This window comes from Triticum urartu, chromosome 3A (genome assembly GCF_056163025.1).
Source record: "Triticum urartu cultivar PI428250 chromosome 3A, HENAU_Tu73, whole genome shotgun sequence".
NCBI lineage: Eukaryota > Viridiplantae > Streptophyta > Magnoliopsida > Poales > Poaceae > Triticum > Triticum urartu.
The window spans coordinates 285,872,919-285,893,564 of record NC_141875.1 but is presented as its reverse complement, the minus strand read 5'-3'; positions in this window follow the sequence as shown (position 1 = coordinate 285,893,564).

Here is a 20,646-nt window from a genome sequence, read left to right as displayed (position 1 = left end):
AAAACATCAGAGAGCAGAATAGTTCGGGAGTTCCGCCAACAGAAGCCTCTGTAGCCACCGAAAACCAATCTAGACCCGTTTCGGCACCCTGCCGGAGGGGGGGAATCCCTCTCTGGTGGCCATCTTCATCATCCCAGCGCTCTCCATGACAAGGAGGGAGTAGTTCACCCTCAGGGCTGAGGGTATGTACCAGTAGCTATGTGTTTGATCTCTCTCTCTCTCTCGTGTTCTTAAGTCGGCACGATCTTGATGTATCGCGAGCTTTGCTATTATAGTTGGATCTTATGATGTTTCTCCCCCTCTACTCTCTTGTGATGAACTGAGTTTTCCCTTTGAAGTTGTCTTATCGCATTGAGTCTTTAAGGATTTGAGAACACTTCATGTATGTCTTGCATGTGCTTATCTGTGGTGACAATGGGATATCACGTGATCCACTTGATGTATGTTTTGGTGATCAACTTGCGAGTTTCGTGACCTCGTGAACTTATGCATAGGGGTTGACACATGTTTTCGTCTTGACTCTCCGGTAGAAACTTTGGGGCACTCTTTGAAGTTCTTTGTGTTGGTTGAATAGATGAATCTAAGATTGTGTGATGCATATCGTATAATCATACCCACGGACAGTTGAGGTGACATTGGAGTATCTAGGTGACATTAGGGTTTTGGTTGATTTGTGTCTTAAGGTGCTATTTTACTATGAACTCTAGGGCTATTTTGACACTTATAGGAATAGCCCAACGGATTGATCGGAAAGAATAACTTTGAGGTGGTTTTGTACCCTACAATAATCTATTTGTTTGTTCTCCGCTATTAGTGACTTTGGAGTGACTCTTTGTTGCATGTTGAGGGATAGTTATATGATCCAAATATATTATTATTGTTGAGGGAACTTGCACTAGTGAAAGTGTGAACCCTAGGACTTTTTTCAACACATTGCAATACTATTTGTGCTCACTTTTATCATTAGTTACCTTGCTATTTTTACATTTTCAGATTACAAAAACCATTATCTACTATCTTTATGACTAATGTTGAGTCCATGGATTATACGCACTCTCACCCTTCCACCATTGCTAGCCTGTCTAGTACCACGCAACTTTCGCCGGTACCATAAACCCGCCATATACCTTCCTAAAAACAGCCACCATACCTACCTATTATGGCATTTCCATATCCATTCCGAGATATATTGCCATGCAACTTTCCACCATTTCGTTTATTATGACACGCTTCATCATTGTCATATTGCTTTGCATGATCATGTAGTTGACATTGTATTTGTGGCAAAACCACTGATCATAATTTTTTCAAACATGTCACTCTTGATTCATTGCACATCCCGGTACACCGCCGGAGGCATTCATATAGAGTCATATTTTGTTCTAAGTATCGAGTTGTAATTCTTGAGTTGTAAGTAAATAAAAGTGTGATGATCATCATTATTAGAGCATTGTCCCAAGTGAGGAAAGTATGATGGAGACTATGATTCCCCCACAAATTGGGATGAGACTCCGGACGAAAAAAAGAGGGCATAAAAAAAGAGGAAAGGACCAAAAACAAAAAAAAACAAAAAAATGATGAGAGAAAAAGAGAGAAGGGACAATGCTATTATCTTTTTACCACACTTGTGCTTCAAAGTAGCACCATAATCTTCATGACAGAGAGTCTCCTATGTAGTCACTTTCGTATACTAGTGGGAATTTTCCATTATGAACTTGGCTTGTATATTCCAACGATGGGCTTCCTCAAATGCCCTAGGTCTTCATGAGCAAGCAAGTTGGATGCACACCCACTTAGTTTCTTTTGTTGAGATTTCATACATTTATAGCTCTAGTGCATCCGTTGCATGGCAATTCCTACTCACTCACATTGATATCCATTGATGGGCATCTCCATAGCTCGTTGATACGCCTAGTTGATGTTAGACTATCTTCTCCTTTTTGTCTTATCCACAACCACCATTCTATTCCACCTATAGTGCTATGTCCATGGCTCACGCTCATGTATTGCGTGAAGATTGAAAAAGTTTGAGAACATCAAAATTATGAAACAATTGCTTGGCTTGTCATCGGGGTTGTGCATGATTTAAATATTTTGCTTTGGCCATGTTATTTTGAGAAGACATGATTGCTTTGTTAGCATGCTTGAAGTATTATTATTTTCATGTCAATATTAAACTTTTATTTTGAATCTTATGGATCTGAATATCCTTGCCACAATAAAGAGAATTACATTGATAAATATGTTAGGTTGCATTCCACATCAAAAATTCTGTTTTTATCATTTACTTACTCGAGGTCGAGCAGGAATTAAGCTTTGGGATGTTGATACATCTCCAACGTATCTATAATTTTATGGCAGGGGTTTTGTGGCAGTGTCCCGGGGAGTTGAGCTCCGAGGTGTTGTCGTCACAATTTTATCATTGCAGTTCTGGAATACCTGAGTTTAGTTTTGCCGACATCGAAAATCTCTTTTATGCAGTTCGTTGGTGAGATAACCTCGACGCCACCCAGTACTTGGGCGGGAGTTCGGGAGTATTGGCATAACTTGTATAACGGATGCTTTTTGAAGGTTGAGGTAGATGATTTCCGAAGGTTTCTTGGTTATGTGTGGAAGGATGGATACAACTGGATGTAGGATTTGCTAGTTTTGGGTGAGATATTATGCTTCCCCTGTATCCCCAACACCTGATTGCATAACCGGAAAGGTTCGGGAGTTTATAGGTGGGAAATTCAAGTAGCTCTTAGGATATCTTTCCGACAGATGTATGATATGAAATTGGGGTTCAACATCTAGTGGTCCGCCTATTCACGGTCGGTTTTACAGTGGTCTCGTTGTGTCTTAAAGAGTCCTTGGCTATGCCGACTCGGGGACGCTTTGTATGTCATGTGCATTGCCTTGTACATGATGGTGCTGTACGATCGAGCCCGTGTAGGCCCCACCACGAAAACTTCGGACGAAATCTCTCTCATATGTTTGTTCCGGCTTATTTTGCAAGCCAATCCTTTGTTTTGTTTTGAGTTGTGGTATTTGAATTGCTTCGAAGTCAAATGTTGATTCCATACCTTTCCTAAATGGTGTTCTCATACTCCGATGTGGATACCAATCCTTCATGATAATCGAGATTATCCTGTCAATCCTTTTCAACCCACGTGTTTCTCCTCAAATGGATCCGATCATTGCAACAACCACAAGTTTCAATCTCAGCTTTCTCTACGATGTTCGTTTCATCCATCCCAAGTTGCATTTGTTTTCCCGCCCACCCACCCTTTTTCGTGAAGGACTCAGATTTCTCAATCGAGTATCCATCTTATTGATGTGAATCCTCTCCATTCTTTTCTATCAATATTCTTATCCGGTGATTCTCATGAAGATTCTAACGGAACCTCAAGTTCATCATTTTTCATTCTCTTTCTTCTCCGGTGGAACCAATTCAAGCTTTTGTTGTTTGATCATATCCTTTTTCCTTGTTTCAAATACCTTCTCATACCGGTGCACCTCATAATAATTTACTTCTCGCTATTTAATTGTTCCGGAGTGCTCAAGATATCTCGAAGATTCGTGTTTCCACTCTGCTTTCGTTCAAGCTCTTTCGAGGATGTTATCTCATTCAAGTCATTTAATTCAACCGGTGCATTCTCCTTTTCAAGTAATCTTTTCAACGGTGTTTTCTTTTCAGTGGGCCCTAACCCACATGTCTATTCCTAGGATCTTACCTGACTCTTCTTATTTCCCGGAGATATCCTCAAATTTCTTGTCAAAGTTTGACGTAAGAATGAATTATCATCAGTCAAATGTATTTCTCCAAGATCTTTCAAATTCTTTTCATAGTTGGCTCAACCTCTTCGCTTTTGATTCTCCCGGAGTGTCTAAATTATTCATGGTGCTAGCTTGTTGCCATCCTCTCATAATTATTTTCGATTGTGAGAATCCTTTTCACCCATCAGGAGATATTCAAGATTCTTTTCAGTTTGTTTCTCCGGAGCCCATCATCTCAGAATTTATTCGTTCTCAGCTTTCAACTATGGTTCTCCAAATCTTACCGGTGCATCGATCAATTATCCTCTAATCAGTTCTTGGTCTCTTCATTCTCATGTAACCAAATCCCCTCAAGCTTCTTCGTTCATTTGCTAATTCTTCCCGGTGTTTCTTTATCTTTTCTTCGTTCATTTTCTATTCTTACGGTGGTTCGTTCAAGAGTTTTCTTCCTTCATGTATCATATCTATGCATTCGTGCTTTCCAAATTCTACCGGTGGATCGTTGAAGACTTTCTCAAGTTTGCGCTATATCTCTTAATCCTTTCTACGAGAATGAGTAGTATGCCAAATCCGTTGCTTGCCATCAATTAAATTGGTGAAGGATACACATAATATAATTCTTATTCTTGTTTCATCAAGTTTATTCAATTTCTTTTTCTGGAGTGGTTCATCATATCACATTCTCAGTTCGAGTTGCTTATCTTTTCTTTTCCGGAGTTCCATGGTTTCCGCATTATATCATCACAAAGATCTATCTAAATCATTGCAAGGCTTCAATCTTATTCTTTTCATCATTCAATTATTTTGGATAATTCTTTCATTACCGGAGTTCTTCATGAAGGTTCTACATGATGGACTCATCAAGGATTTAATTCCTTCTCGAAGGATTCATCAAGATTCTTTTCAGAGGAGCTCAAGCTTTCTTCTTCTTGTAATCCGGAGTGCTTTTTTTTTCTTCTTCTTCTTCCGTACCATTGGAGGTGGTAATACGTCATTCTTGATAATTTGAGTTCATGTTCCATGATTCACAGGTTGTTAAGAATGGGGTATTTTAAATCCACCAATCTCTTCATTGGAGTTATCTTAGGCTATTTTTCACCTTAAGCCTTCCCTAAGGATTGTTGCTATTATGGTGCTTATAAATGATCCAAGTTCTTCATTTATCCTCCCGGTGAAATAGATTTCTTGTCTCCTTGTTCTTATCAATCCAATTCTTTTTCCGTGAGTGGCAGGCTGTCACCTCATAATTTGAAATGTATTCCATAAGACCATATCATGTGTATCCTTTTCGTTGTTGGTGTTCCAACAACTCCGTTCGACCCTTCTCCTAAAGATGCCTTTTCAAACTCTTTGTGACAGAAGTTGGCATTTTCTTCTACATTCTTTATTTTAATCATCTATCTTCTATTACTCTCTCCTGGAGGAATTGTGTTGCTGCTCTCTTCAAACCTTCTTCTTGTCCTTATCATGCTTATCCTCTTAACCGGAGTGTTGTGCCCCTTTGCTCAAGTTCTTTCATTTCATCAAGTCTTCATCTCTTTTCAACCGAAGTTCTACCCGAATCGGTTCCTTCTTATTTCTCTTTCTTAACGGAGTGCTTTCAACTTTGTTCTTCTCCGTTGTTTTATTTCTTTCAATTTGTTCAACCTTTTCAAGGTTCTTTGGTTTCACTCGTTTGTCAAAGAAGCAACTTAGTTTTACCTCTTCTCTTTCTCTTCCGTTTTCCCTCCGGTGCCATTCTAGATCTCGGGACGAGATCCTCTCGTAGTGGTAGAGTGTTGTAACGCCCCGAGACCGATGTGCCAGGTGTCGTCCAGTTATTTGCTGTTGTTTGCCTTGCCATTGCTTGCGTGTCATGCATTGCATATCATGTCATCATGTGCATTTCATTTGCATACATGTTCGTCTCATGCATCCGAGCATTTTCCCCGTTGTCTGTTTTGCATTCCGGCGCCCCGTTCTCCTCCGGTGGTCATTTCTACCTTCTTCTCGTGTGTGGGGATTAAACATTTCCGGATTGGACCGAGACTTGCCAAGCGGCCTTGGTTTACTAACGGTAGACCGCCTGTCAAGTTTCGTGCCATTTGGACTTCGTTTGATGCTCCAACAGTTAACCGAGGGACCGAGAAGGCCTCATGTGTGTTGCAGCCCAACACCCTTCCAAAGTGGCACAAAAACCACCTAAACCCTCTCCATCATCTAGAGCGTTCGATCACGATCGCGTGGCCGAAAACCGCACCTCATTTGGACTCTCCAAGCTCCCTCTACCTATAAATATGTGTCCCTCCCGGAATTTTCGCGCAGATGAACCCTAAACTCCTTCCTCAGCGCCACCGGACATGTCCGTCTCGTCGGCGGACGCGTCCACTGCCGTCGGCCACATCGCCCCTTCCAATGGGAGCGTGCCACGTCACCCTCCCCGCCGCCGCATCCAACCGGATCCTGCCACGTGGCATCGCCGCCAGCCGCCTCCCGCCGAAGCCCGCCGGGCCCGTGTCCGGCCCTCCCCGTCGCAGATCTGGGCCGCGCCCGCGCGCCCCGGCTCCGTCTTCTTCCCCGACCTCCATCCGCCAGCACCGCCCATCTCCGCCCTCGCCTGCCGGCGACCTCCTCCGCGCGAGCCGCCCGCGTCCTCGCCCCTACGCGACCCCGCCTCCTGCCCGAGGTCGCCGCCGCCGCCATCTTACGCCGGCCACCGCGCCGCGCCGCTCCGGTCGCCGGCCGCCGCCGCCATCGCCGGAGTTCGATCCGGCCGGATCTGGCGGATCAGGATCAGATCCACCAGCCCTTCGAACCAAACGCCCGGGACCGTCCCCGGATCGCTTCATCCCGGAACCACCTCATCCACCCGTTGACTTTTCCCGCGGGGTAAAATTCCACTAAGTCCCCGAAATTCCCAGATTCATGTGCCCATGTTCTTCATGTAGTAACTTTGCATCCGTAGCTCCGATTCATGCATATAGCATATCAAAATGTTCGTCTCAGAGAGTACATCATTTCATCTCATTGCATAATTTTCATTTGAACTCATCTTGATGCCCGAAATGCTGTTGGAATAATGCTAGTTGAGATAATTGTCAGATATGCGGCTCCAATTAGATATTTGTCATTTTTGCCATGATTATTGTGTGCATGATATGCCCCTGAGCTCTACATGAGTTTTGTTTTATGTTTTGCCATATTTCCAGAGGTGCAACCCATGTATTTTTGTGATGTGTGTGGTGACTAGCACAAGCTTGCAAAGTGGTGCATTCGTTAATGCTGATTTCAGGGACTTAGCATTTCCACTAAGTCCTTGATCTGTTTACCTCATTATACCATATGTTCATGTTGTTTCCTAGTGATCTGTGCCTCTTTTGAGGATGATCAGTAAGTATGTTTTATTAATCTTGTAGTTCTCTATCCATCCATGTCTTTGTTTGCATTTATGGAGCACCCTAGCTTGAGTCAATCGAGCTCTACTTGTGCCATTTCGTGAATCTAGGCAGATTGTCTACTTGTTAGCGATTTTGCCGGGGATGTTGTAGTTGATCCGTGCATGCTATGTTATTGTTCTTGCCATGTCTAGCTTGTATAATGTGTATTCTTGATGGGTGTATGCTTAGATTGTCATGCCTTGCTCTGTAGTGAGTGCATCGAACTCGTAAACATGCCTACTTGATATCTGTTTCAGCATGCTCCAGTTTTCACTAAGTCTGAGAGTCTGATTACGTTTTTGCCATGTTCACATTCTTGCAAATGTATTTTATGATCCCTTTTGGCTCAAGGTCACTAAGGGACTTTTGTTAAGCTCTTTGAGTAGCTCGATGCCATGTTTTACTTTGCCATGTTCAGGTCCTGTAGAATGTAGTTTTATTGCTCCAAAGAGTGCTATCTAATCTGAAATTCCAGACAAGTGTTAATTTCACTAAGTCTGAGATCTGTTTACCGTTTGCACTTTTGCCATGCTTGTTTGAACCTGTTAGTGGATGAATTGGCCGTAGCTCATTGCTAGTCTTTTGTTAAGCATCATGAATGGATTCCTGCTAGGTATTTTGATGCCATGTTTGACTGCTATAGCATATTTAACTTGTTGCATTTAGATGGCTACTTGCTGTATATCGCAGATTGGTGCCATATTTGAATTGCTTGCCATTTCCAAACCGTGACTCCGATTCCGGTGTTCTTTATATCGTTTTCAAGCGATTTCATCTCATCTTTCCAGTGGAACACTTGGATTTCCATGTTGAGGACAGGTTCATTCATTCTTTGTCAAATCATGCATATGCATCGCATCCCGCATCCCGCATATCATACCATGTTCTTGTGTTGGTTGTTTACTATGTTGTGTGCTTCTTTTCCGGTGTTTGCTTCTTCGGGTTGGTTCCGATAACGTCGCGTTTGTGAGGATCCGTTCGACTACGTCCGTTTTTCTTCTTCATGGACTCGCTCTTCTTCCTTGCGGGATTTCAGGCAAGATGATCATACCCTCGAAATCACTTCTATCTTGGCTTGCTAGTTGCTCGCTCTTTTTCTATGCCTATGCTGCGATACCTACCACTCGCTTATCATGCCTCCCATATTGTTCAACCAAGCCTCTAACCCACCTTGTCCTAGCAAACCGTTGTTTGGCTATATTACCACTTTGCTCAGCCCCTCTTATAGCGTTGTTAGTTGCAGGTGAAGATTGAAGTTTGTTCCTTGTTGGAACAAGGAGATGTTGTTCCTTGTTGGAACATGTTTACTTGTTGGGATATCACAATATCTCTTATTTAATTAATGCATCTATATACTTGGTAAAGGGTGGAAGGCTCGGCCTTATGCCTGGTGTTTTGTTCCACTCTTGCCGCCCTAGTTTCCGTCATATCGGTGTTATATTCCCGGATTTTGCGTTCCTTACGCGGTTGGGTTATAATGGGAACCCCTTGATAGTTCACCTTGATTAAAGCTTTTCCAACAATGCCCAACCTTGGTTTTACCATTCGCCACCTAGCCTTTTATTTTCCCTTGGGAGTCGCGCTCCTGAGGGTCATCATTATTTTACCCCCCGGGCCAGTGCTCCTCTGAGTGTTGGTCCAACCTGTCAGCTGCCGGCGGCCACCAGGGGCAACTCTGGGCTGGCCTACCCGTACCTAAGACACTCTGAGTGTGCCTTGAGAAAGAGATATGTGCAGCTCCTATCGGGATTTGTCGGGACATTCGGGCGGTGTTGCTGGATTTTTTTTAACCTGTCGAAGTGTCTTGAAGAACCGAGATACCGAGTCTGATCGGAACGTCTCGGGAGGAGGTCTATTCCTTCGTTGACCGTCAGAGCTTGTCATGGGCTAAGTTGGGACTCCCCTGCAGGGTTTTGCACTTTTGAAAGCCGTGCCCGCGGTTATGGGCAGATGGAAATTTGTTAACGCCCGGTTGTAGAAAACCTGAAGTTGACCTTAATTAAAATGCATCAACTGCGTGTGTAACCATGATGGTCTCTTTCCGGCGGAGTCCGGGAAGTGAACACGGTGTTGGAGTTATGCCTGACGTAGGTTGTTTTAGGATCACTTCTTGATCATACTTTTATCGACCGTGCTTTGCCTTCTCTTCTCGCTCTCATTTGTGTATGTTAGCCACCATATATGCTAGTCGCTTGCTGCAGCTCCACCTCATACCTTTACCTTACCCATAAGCTTAAATAGTCTTGATCGCGAGGGTGTGAAATTGCTGAGTCCCCGTGGCTCACAGTTACTTCCAAAACCAGCTTGCAGGTGCCGTTGAACCGCGCAAATGACGCAACCAAGCTCAAGGAGGAGCTCGATGAAGATCTCGTCCTTTGTGTTGTTTTGTTCTAGCTGATCAGTAGTGGAGCCCAGTTGGGGTCGATCGGGGACCTTGTCGCTTTTGGGGTTCTTCTTGTATTTTGGTTCCGTAGTCGGACCTTGATTGTATTTGGGTGATGTAATGCTTTATTCATGTTTTGTGTGAAGTGGCGATTGTAAGCCAACTATGTATCTCTTTCCCTTATGTATTACATGGGTTGTGTGAAGATTACCTCACTTGCAACATTGCTTTCAATGCGGTTATGCCTCTAAGTCGTGCTTCGACACATGGGAGATATAGCCGCATCGAGGGTGTTACACTCTCGACCAGGTCAGCGGAAAAAGCCTTTCAAAGACAGCAGAGATGGACCGTCTAGCCTAAACAAGATTCTCGACAAACTATGTCAGATCCATGGCACCCCCGACAAACCTGCAAATCACACCCACAGAGAATGTCGGGTCTTCAAGCAGGCCGGTAAGCTAAATGCTGAACACAAGGGGGGAGACACCAAGCGAAGACAAGGACGAACCTCGCCAGCAAAGCACTAGAGGACAGAAAAAAATTCCCACCAGAGGTTAAAACAGTAAACATGATCCATGCGACGAAGAGGAGAAGCAAACATGCACTCCTAGATATACGTGCCATAGACCCTGTCACCCCTATGTTCAGCCCCTGGTTGGCTTGCCCGATCACTTTTGATCGCTGGGATCACGCGACAAGCATCCGGCATGAAGAATTGGCTACCTTGGTGTTAGACCCAATAATAAACGGATACCATCTCACACAAGTCCTTATGGACGGCGACAGTGGTCTAAATCTGATATATTAGGACAGAGTCCGCAAAATGGGGATAGACCCGACAAAAATAATCCACAGTAATACTACCTTCAAGGGAGTAATACTAGGCCCAGAGGCCCACTGTATGGGCTCTCTATTACTAGAGGTTGTATTCCGTTCTCCCGACAACTTCTGAAGCGAAAAGTTAACTTTCTACATCGCTCCATTCCGAAGTGGCTATCGAGCACTACTCGGAAGAGCGGCTTTCGCTCATTTTAATGCAGTACCGCATTACGCTTACCTCAAGCTTAAGATGCCCGTCCACATGGCACCATCACAGTTAGTGGAAATATTGAGCGTTCTCTATGCGCGGAAGAATGTGCGGCGGCTTTAACAGCCGAACACTAGACGGCCTCACCAACCAGAATAAATGACAGGTCGTGAAGACCATGGACACGGTTAGGCGAGTCTGGCGCATCACCACATATACATGAGATTGGTTTGATGGTTAAACCCCCATAGACGGTACCAGGGGCTTCCCGCGTGTAATCAGGGCTAGTTCAGCTCAACTTGACTTATCTTGAATTTTAATGGTTTATTGATAATAACCAATTTTCTGGCACGACAACTTTCACCTAAGTTCTTCTCTTTTACAGATGACAATCGTGCTACACCCGTCCAGGACACGGCACAACGGTGACACAGGCGCAGACGTGCAATAGGGACCTGCTCAAGGTTTCTTTTCAGATTAAGACCCTGCATAAACCTTTTTTACTGTCTCTTGTTGTTCACATCCTCCAAATACTCAATACAACCGAGAAAGATGCTGACGTTATTGGCATGTGGCCACGTCAGGATATTGGACGTACCTAGACACTCAGTGTTTATTATTAAGGGCATTGTTCAACCCGGCATATGTTATAAAGACCGAATAACTTAGGGAGTGTTCGGCGTCGCGAGTTTGGCCTTATATGCATCAGCTCTGAATCATGTCTTTGGTCAAATTTTGGGTTTGCCTGGCTCCCATGTTTTGGTACCTTATGTTCCACTATATCGGCTAAGGTAGCACTGGGAGAACTGCTGTGATTGTTCCTTGGTTCATCCAGATGAGCACCTCAGTAGAGAAAGCCAAAAACTGACTGTCATGATAAAGCACGAGACTGGTCAACCACTCGATAACTTAGCGGAATCTCCGGGATTCCTCCACATTAACGAAGGACCGTTTCCCTATCATGTACATACGTGCCCCGTATTCGAATGAGTGTGGAGGTACCAGGGGCTATCTAGTAGTCCCGCCGTCAAACTCCTATGGCTAAGTGAAAGTGTAAAAGCAATACAGTCTGATTGCCTCGTTCGCTGCGCTACCACCTCCTTAATGGACCAAGACGTTGGATCAAGTGTGAATACGCATTTTTTGCGAAAACCCCTGCATTATATGCATGGGGGCTAAAGCCGATGACTGTAAACTTTCAGGTTATATACATATATACATAAACGGCCGCACAGGAGGCATCATAATACTTTCAGTCAAAAGTATAAACACAACCTTTATAATTCAATAAAACATTGTTTTTGACAATGGGAATACATGTCACTCGAATATAATATTCTTCGAGCACTGAGTCTCTATCGAGCGAGCACCTTCAAGGACTTCTTCATAGTAGTGCTCGGCAGCTACTCGGCCTACAACCGAACCTTGTGTGGCAATAGTGGTGGCCTCCATCTCTGCCCAGTATGTCTTGACACGGTCAAGTGCCATCCGCGCAACCTCTATGCACGTCGACCTCTTCATAGCGTCGATGTGCGGCACAACACCAAGGAACTGTTGCACTAAAATAAAGTAACTATTCGGCCTTGGCCCTTCCGGCCACAGATGATCTACAACAGACCTCATGGCAAGGCCGGACAATTTATGGAGCTCGACCCACTCGACCATTCGCTCATTCAACAGCAGCGGACGCACTAGAGCATCGAACTGTGACCAGAACAGCTTTTCCACTTCACGATCTTTTTGATCCTTGAAGTACTCGACCGCATCAGCAGCACTTGCTGCCAAATACACGTATGCATCTGTAGAACTCCATAGTTGATCAAGAGGGGCATACTTCGGATCTCCGAACTTAGTCCGCAACAAAAAGGGCTTCCCAGCCGTGATATCTCCAGCCTGACGCAGATCCTCCTTTGTCGCTCTGATTTTGGATCAGGCTTCCTTGGCTGCTTAAATGACCTTCTCTAGGTCCGTCGCCTTCGCTCGGCTTTCTTTTTCAAGAAGCTGTTAACGCTCAGCAGCATCTTTCAACTCAACGGCAATCCTGGCTATTCTTTCCTTGCTTTGGCAATGCGTGGCCTGTTTGGCCCTCAGATCTTCGACTGCCTTTAGAGCGGCCGCATCGCTATTCCTAGCTTGTTCCTTGGCTCGGACAAGTTCCGCCCGAAGGGTCTCCATGGTGGCAGCTCGATCTGCAGTCACAACATATTAAAGATACTGGCATCATGCTCCTCTTACTATGTGCTGATCACCGGAGAAATCACATACCCTGTGCCTCGTCAAGCCGCTTGTTGACAAGCACGATGTCGGCATCTACCGCATCTAGTTGCCGCTTTAGCTCGGCAAACTCATCAGTCGGCTAGCCACCGGACCTTCAGCCACCTACACATAAAAGCGGTCCGATTATGACCTGGGACGATGATCCTCTGTTTACTGCCGTTCTCGATGGCAACCAGAGTCTCAGGGGCTACTATCTGCATAGGGCACACCTAACGTGTGCGGTACTGTAAAAAACGTACACTATTTCACTTACCTCAAAGCCTTTCAGCAGACTCATAAAAGCTTCATGCAACCCGCTCTCGGTGGATGAAATCCTTTCAATCACCGTACCCATTAGCGTACGCTGCGCTTCTGAGATGGCCGCTTGCTCAAGAAGATCCTTCAGTGCGTCCGACCGCACAATGTACGGTGTCGGACTCTTTCTGTTGCTCTCTTTAGGAGCCGAATACTGAGGACTTAGGGTGGCCAAAGGAGAAACTCACTGCGACGACACTTCAGGGTCGCCCGCCTCATGAGGCGGGGTGGCAGGGGGAGGTGTTTCTCTCTCCATCATATCCAGAAGAAGATCCCCCGAAGACGAACTCTGTCGAGAAAGGCTACGATTTGAACTGCAAGATATATGTTTCGGTTATTATCTTCAGAAGTAATGTAAGATATTTTTTACTATTAAGTACTTTTTGTTTACTTACAGCTCGGTAGAGGGCTGATCCCCTTGCAGACACTGTGCGGCAAGGGTACCCTCCAAGGCAGGACCCTCTGGCGAAGATTTCTTCCCCTGTTTGGAAACCTTTGTTTCCAGGTCGTCAGAGGTGGTCCTCTTCCTTCCTTGGGGAGAGGGAATGTCAGATTCTTCTCCCTGGTTATCCTCCTTCGCGGAGGCGCTAACTCCCCCGGTTTTTACGAATAGTGAGTGAGGCCCTCTTTCAGCCTCTTTATTCCCCCCTTTATCTTTCTTTGAGGGCGCCTGATAAGGCGCCGGCTCGAGCATTCTGTCTAGTACTGGATTGGCCAGGCCTTCGGGAAGGGGGGCCGAACACCTGATCATCTTCGCCTTCGTTATCCAGTCCTGGTCAAAGAGCGACTTTTCATAATGGTGTTATGATAAATAGAGATATAGCGAGTTTGGCCATGGGATTACTTGGTAATCGGGGCGATTACAGCTAAGACCCGCATCCTCGGTGGTGTCCGGACACTCTATTTGGGGTCCGAAGAACAATTCGTACATCTCTTCGAGTGTCATGCCAAGGAAGTGCTGAATAGTTCGCGGTCCTTCCAGGTTGAATTCCCACATACGGAGGGGTCGATGTTTGCAAGGCTGGACTCGACGAACTAGCATGACTTGCATTACCATGACCAGGCTGACATCTATCTCAAGGAGATCTCAGATGCGACTCTGCAATATCGGCACATCATTTACTGGCCCGGAGTTCAGCCCCTTGCTGATCCATGACGTCGGTTGTGGTGGGGGGCCTCAGCGAAAGGCATGGGCGGCTACCCACTTGGCACTTCGGGGAGCTGTGATGTAAAACCTCTCCCGCTACCACAAACTAGCACCTCTGGGAAGGAACCCTCTGGCCATGGAGCATTAGCGCTTTTGCTTATTACAGCACCTCTGCACTCTGCGTGCCGCCCCTCGAGCATCTTTGAATTCACATTGAAAGTCTTGAGCCACAGGCCGAAGTGTGGGGTAATGCGTAGGAGGGCCTCACACACGACGATGAACGACAAGATGTGAAGGAGGGAATCCGAGGCCAGATCATGGAAATCCAGCCCATAATAGAACATGAGCCCCCTAACAAAGGGATCTAGAGCGAGGCCTAGCCCTCGGAGGAAGTGAGAGATGAACACAACACTCTCGTTGGGTTGGGGGGTGGGGATGACCTACCCTCGGGCAGGCAGCCTATGCGAGATTTTGGCGGTCAGTTACCTGGCCTCTCTCAGCTTCTTAATGTCCTCCTCTGTGATAGAGGAAGGCATCCACCGACCTTGGAGGTTGGATCCGGACATAGTTGAAGGTCTGAAGCGCCTGACCTGAGCTGTGGGTGTTGGAACTCGAGGCGGGGGAAGGATTCGATTGAGCACGAGAGGGAAAAAGGACAGGCCTTGGCCTCTTTATAAAGATGATGAATATCAAGCGTCCTCCTTGTGGATGTTTGGGACTTGCCTAAAATCGAGGAGTCATACCAATGGGCACGATTGGGTTACCCACGTCCGTATTGATGAGAATCCCGTAATAAGGGGGACACGATCTCTGCTTTGACAAGACGTGTCAGGAAAACCGCCTCGCGATATTTGCAGTGCTAGTTGAGAAAAACGGTTCGAATAAAGGCCGGGCCATGACATGATGTCATGCTGTCAAAACATGTCAGCAGATTAGATTTGTGGAAATATTATTCTCTCTACGGTGGTATGTGGAACTTGTTTTGCAGAGCTGGACACTATCCTTTTGTTCAAAATCTTCTATGGAGTATTCGGAGGAGGAACCCGCCTTGCAATGCCGAAGAGAAAACTGCGCGCTGGACTCATCTTCATTGAAGCCGGGTTCAGGGGCTACTGAGGGAGTCCTGGATTAGGGGTTCTCCGGACAGCCGGACTATATCCTTTGGCCGGACTGTTGGACTATGAAGATACAAGATTGTAGACTTCGTCCCGTGTCCTGATGGGACTTTCCTTGGCGTGGAAGGCAAGCTTCGCAATACGGATATGTAGATCTCCTCCCTTGTAACCGACTTTGTGTAACCCTAGCCCCCTCCGGTGTTTATATAAACCGGAGGTTTTAGTCCGTAGGACAATATATACAATCATACCATAGGCTAGCTTCTAGGGTTTAGCCTCTACGATCTCGTGGTCGATCAACTCTTGTAATACTCATATCATCAAGATCAATCAAGCAGTACGTAGGGTTTTACCTCCATCGAGAGGGCCCGAACCTGGGTAAACATCGTGTCCCCTACCTCCTGTTACCATCCGCCTTAGATGCACAGTTCGGGACCCCCTACCCGAGATCCGCAGGTTTTGATACCTACATTGGGGTTATCAACTTTCCGACCTTCTAACCCCTCCTACGAGTGCCATGCGCCTCCTTTTATATATTAAGGGGTCATCACAGCGGCAAAGTGGTCATTATCCACTGATATGATAGCAAATAGTGCTATCATACCTAACTCCACGGCCTAACAAGGTGCATTAAATGGACCACTTAGTGTCACATCACAAGGAGCCCGGCAAGGCCTGGCGTGCTATCCTGCCAGCTCCACATCTTCTCTCTTGACACGTCGCAGGACGGGTGTAATCTGCCGGCTTCTCTGTAGGAAATGGCTGCCATGTGGAAAATGGCTGCCACTTAATCATCTTGCGGCTTGACAACACAGTAATTGACGACGTGAGTCATGTTTGAGTGGTCGGTGGGGCGGTTTTGCCCCGGCAGGCTCTGCCGGGGAGCCTCGGTTGATCACTTCTAGTGCTGGCCTTGCCCCTTGCCAGGCTCGCCTGGCTAGCAAGGGAGGCCCTTCTCTTGCCGATACCTTGCTCCTTAGGCTCAACCTTGGTCCATCTGAGCCGCATGTTGGTTCTTCAAATCTCTTGGTTTCTTCAATCTCTGACTTAAGCTGGTGCTTCAATCTTGATCTTGTGCCGGTGCATGGTTGGTCAACAGACCCAGGGTTTGTTGCACCGACAGAAGCCCCCGGGCCTGCCCCAATGCGCTGCTGAGCGTCATCGGGGTAGGGCCTAATAAGTGCACATGCAAAGTTGCTAAAGGGGTTGGCCCCTTAAGTTTTTCGTTGCTACTTCATCAGCCTTGATTCTGGGCCAGTTACAGATTTTCCCGCGTGCAGCATAAAGCCAATAGTGGTGGGGTTGCTCCAGTAATGGCCCGTGAATAACTTTAACGCACGGGGTAGAAACTGCCAATTTACTCTTCCCACGGCATGCCCTTATCCTTAGCCAGGTATGCAGCATGCATCGTGCGGGGTAGGTAACGGAGGCGCGTGTCATGGGAGAGTACTTTGGGAAGGGCCCGCCCGTCTTGAATTGGCGGAGGGCGGTGATCACCCGTGGATGGAGCCACTGCCTCTCCCCGCCCGGCCTATAAAAGGGAGGAGCGGAGGAGGGCAGAGGCATCCATTCTCGTGGTCCTCCTCTCCTCATCTTTTGTTTCTGCTGGTCATGCTTGAGAAGGAAGCCTGGGGCCAGCCCCCGAGCTCCTGTCTAGGGTCTCCCTTGGACCGGAAAGGAAGGTTCGGGCGGTGCGGCACTGGCACCGGGGGTGGCAACCTTGGCGCGCTTCCCGTCGGGTCGCCCGTGGCCTTGACTTTAGTGGGAGGGGATGCGATCAACACCATGTCACGGCTCGATGCGGGCACGACGCGTCGTAGTTGACCAATCCCCATTCTTCTTCCCTTCGCAGTATCAGGGAGGAGCAGTAGAAGAGATTCGCTACCAACGGGGGCGAATCTGGCTCCTCCTAGCCGTGGTTTTCTTCGTTGGCCAGGAATGCTCCTTGCTTTCTCACACATCTTCGAGATGTGCGTTGACTTCTAACGACATGTCTCCCGGGGACGACCATTCTCTCCGTGGGAGGGTTTAGAGAGCATGGTGACCGACATGGCGGTCGTGCCGAGGTCTTCAGGTGGTAGTGATGCGGACGGCACCGGTGAACTGGGACGGCCGTTCCGACGCGTCGTGTTTGCCGGTGACTCCGTGCCACCCATCTGCTCCTCCGGCAGCGTCACCATCCATGCCTGCCCTCCAGTTTCTTCCTCCCTGCTGGGGAGCAGCGCCGCCCTGATCCTAGGGAGGCACCAAATCCCAATTGTGCGCAGCTCCGGCCCCCTTGACCTCTCCCTACATGAGAAGGACAGGGGAAAAAGCATAACAGGGCTCTTATCTTTTTCAATCTTAAATCTGTAGGCAATAGCCAAATTTTAATTCAAATAATGTAATCTCTTGAGTCCATCATTGTGTTCCGTAATGCCTGTACTTGTATTCGCATGTCAATGAAAGAGATAAACCTTGCCGAGAACTCGTGCATGTATACGTCCATGTAGAGGTGGAGGGCCTCTTTATTGTAGGTAAACGAGTTTTCCCAGCAGGATATCCTACCGGCACCCATTTCGTCTGTCGGAGAACCATGTCTCCCAGGGAACAGACCGAGGCGCCAGCCCCGCGCCCACTCCCTTTTCACCAAGGGCCACTGCGAGCATCCAGGCCGAAGCAACATTCGAGCCAAGGATGGGAGCACCCTAGTTTCAAGAGAGCGGCGAGGTTTCTCTATGCACAAGTTATACCTTACAGAACACTAATGGAAAAGAGGTAAACTTATCTGTTTGGCTTGCTGGGGACCATGGTCTGGTGCAATCTTCTCGTCCCTTGTTGGAGTCAAGTTCACGGTAGGGACCTACAACTCCATGTAGATGAGAATGAATGCAGGATGTAGTCCTATCTATATGCATATGCAAATGCTCATGAAATGCTTATGCAACCATCTGGATGTGCATGTGCATGCATGCGATCTTGATCGGGGCCCCCACAGTGCTTCTTTATTTTATCTTGCACGGGGTCATATCGCCGACTTTGTACAAGGAGTTACGTGCAACTGAAGAAAGGCCTGTACAAAAGGGTGGCTGCCGGGCGGTGCCCGGCAGCCTCGCACCTTACGGGCAGTACTTACGGAGATGCTCAATATTCCATGAGTTTTGCAACTGTGTGGCATCTCCGGTCTCCAGACGGACTGCTCCAGGTCTGTTGACTCGTACCAGCCGGTAAGGGCCTTCCCACCTTGGTGATAACTTGTTTGTACCCTTGGCAGACTGAACGTGCCTAAGGATAAGGTCACCTTCCTCAAAACACCGGGCATGAACCCTGTGGCTATGATAGCGACGTAGGGCTTTCTGGTAGTATGCGGCACGCGTAGCCGGCGGAGACGGTTCTCCTCAAGTAGCACAGCGTCGTCACGCTGGTGCTGATCATGCGCTACTTCATCGTAGGCAAGCACTCGAGGTGACCCATAAATGAGTTCCGTGAGGATAACTACTTCTGCCCCGTAGATCAGGGAGAAGGGAGTCTGCCCGGTAGCTCAGTTAGGTATCGTTCTGAGGGACCAAAGAACTACCAGCAGCTCCTTGATCCACCGTCTGCCGTGCTTCTGCAGCGTATTGAAAGTTCTTCTCTCGAGTCCACGAAGCACGTCAGCATTCGCCCTCTCATCTTGTCCATTTCTCTAGGGTGTGTCACATAAGGGAATGAGATTTTGCATCCGAGGGTGTGAACATATTGCATGAAGGCGTGGCTCGTGAATTGGGTATCGTTGTCCGTGATAATCCTTGCCGGAACTCCGAAACAACACACCAATTCTTTCAAGAACTTGATAGCTGACTGAGCAGTCACCTTTCTCACGGCAGTCACTTCCGGCCACTTTGTAAACTTGTCGATGGCAACGAACAAGAATTCAAAGCCCCTGTCGGCGTTCTAGGAATGGGGATCCCCAGACTTGCCTGCCTGCTACCCATGGCGTGGCTCGGCAAGCGGGCCCGTATGGCCCATCTTCACAAACAAGCATTCAAGACCCTTGCGAGGGGCCAAGCATCGCGAGGCGGACGACACAAATACCTCCTCAGGAGCGGCCTCACCAGGCTAGCCCGCGAGGGGCGGAGAGATCAAGGCAAGACAAACCTCGTGAGGTTCCAATGATGTGAGTCGTGACGACCAAGGCCAAGCGGGTGCCAGGCGGGCGCCAACGTGCATAGTGTCCTTATGGTGCTAAGGAGGCAAGCGCAGACGAAGAGTACCGAGGCGTCAAGCAAAGGTTTCCATATCGGTGCGACGACACCAAGACCAGCAGGACGGCAAGACAGAGGTCAGCATGGAGCCCAAGGCGGCGTCATCACCAGAGCCTTTGGCAGGCGAAGACTGCTTTTGTCAGGATAACTTGTACTAGCTGTCCCATTTCAATTTGGCCGTTGTTGGCTCTCTTCCCGCTCGATATTTGGGAAGAGGACCAGGGCCTCTATAAATAGGACTAGCCACCACCATAGCTAGGGAATCGATCTCATTTTGGATCGGAGCCATTCCATCCTTAGCCTCACACCCACAAAGCACAAGCACACCTCACCTCAGGGCACTGTTCTTCCCCTTGTACTGTTCATCGTCAGCCCAAGAGGCAATCCACAACACCACACTGGAGTAGGATATTACACCACAACGGTGGCCCAAACCAGTATAAACCTTGTGTCCCTTGTGTTGCGAGTTCGTCGAGTTAGCCTTAGAGATCATGGCGAGGTTGAGGGCGTGAGTTCGTATGGGGTGATCTTCGCGCACACCCCAGTGTTTGAACCTTAAGGATTTTGTCGGAACCCGAAATCCGACATTTGGCGTGCTAGGTAGGGGTGCGCCGAAGCTTTCCTTCCGTCGCTCTGCGTCCCGTCGCTTCGTCACTTCCATGTCGGACGCTCGCCGAGCTTGCGCTGAGCGCCGGGCCATCCTCGTTGCCCGCGTCATTCAGATGGCTCCCGTCGGTGGGCCACCCCGTCGTTCTCCGTCGCCTGCCGCCAACGCGGTCATCGGTCCGACGGGGAACGAGCAGCAAGCCTCCTCGCTGCACCCCTCGGTGTTGTGGGATGGCCGCACCGCCACTCCACCACTAACCCCTGCCGGTTCCTCATCTCACGGTCGTCACGCTCTCACAGACGCGCAGGCCGCGCTACTCATGGCGCGCGAGCTCCCGCATTACCGCCCAGTCGACGACCTCTACGAGGACTGGCTAGACCGCATCGTCGAGCTCGTCA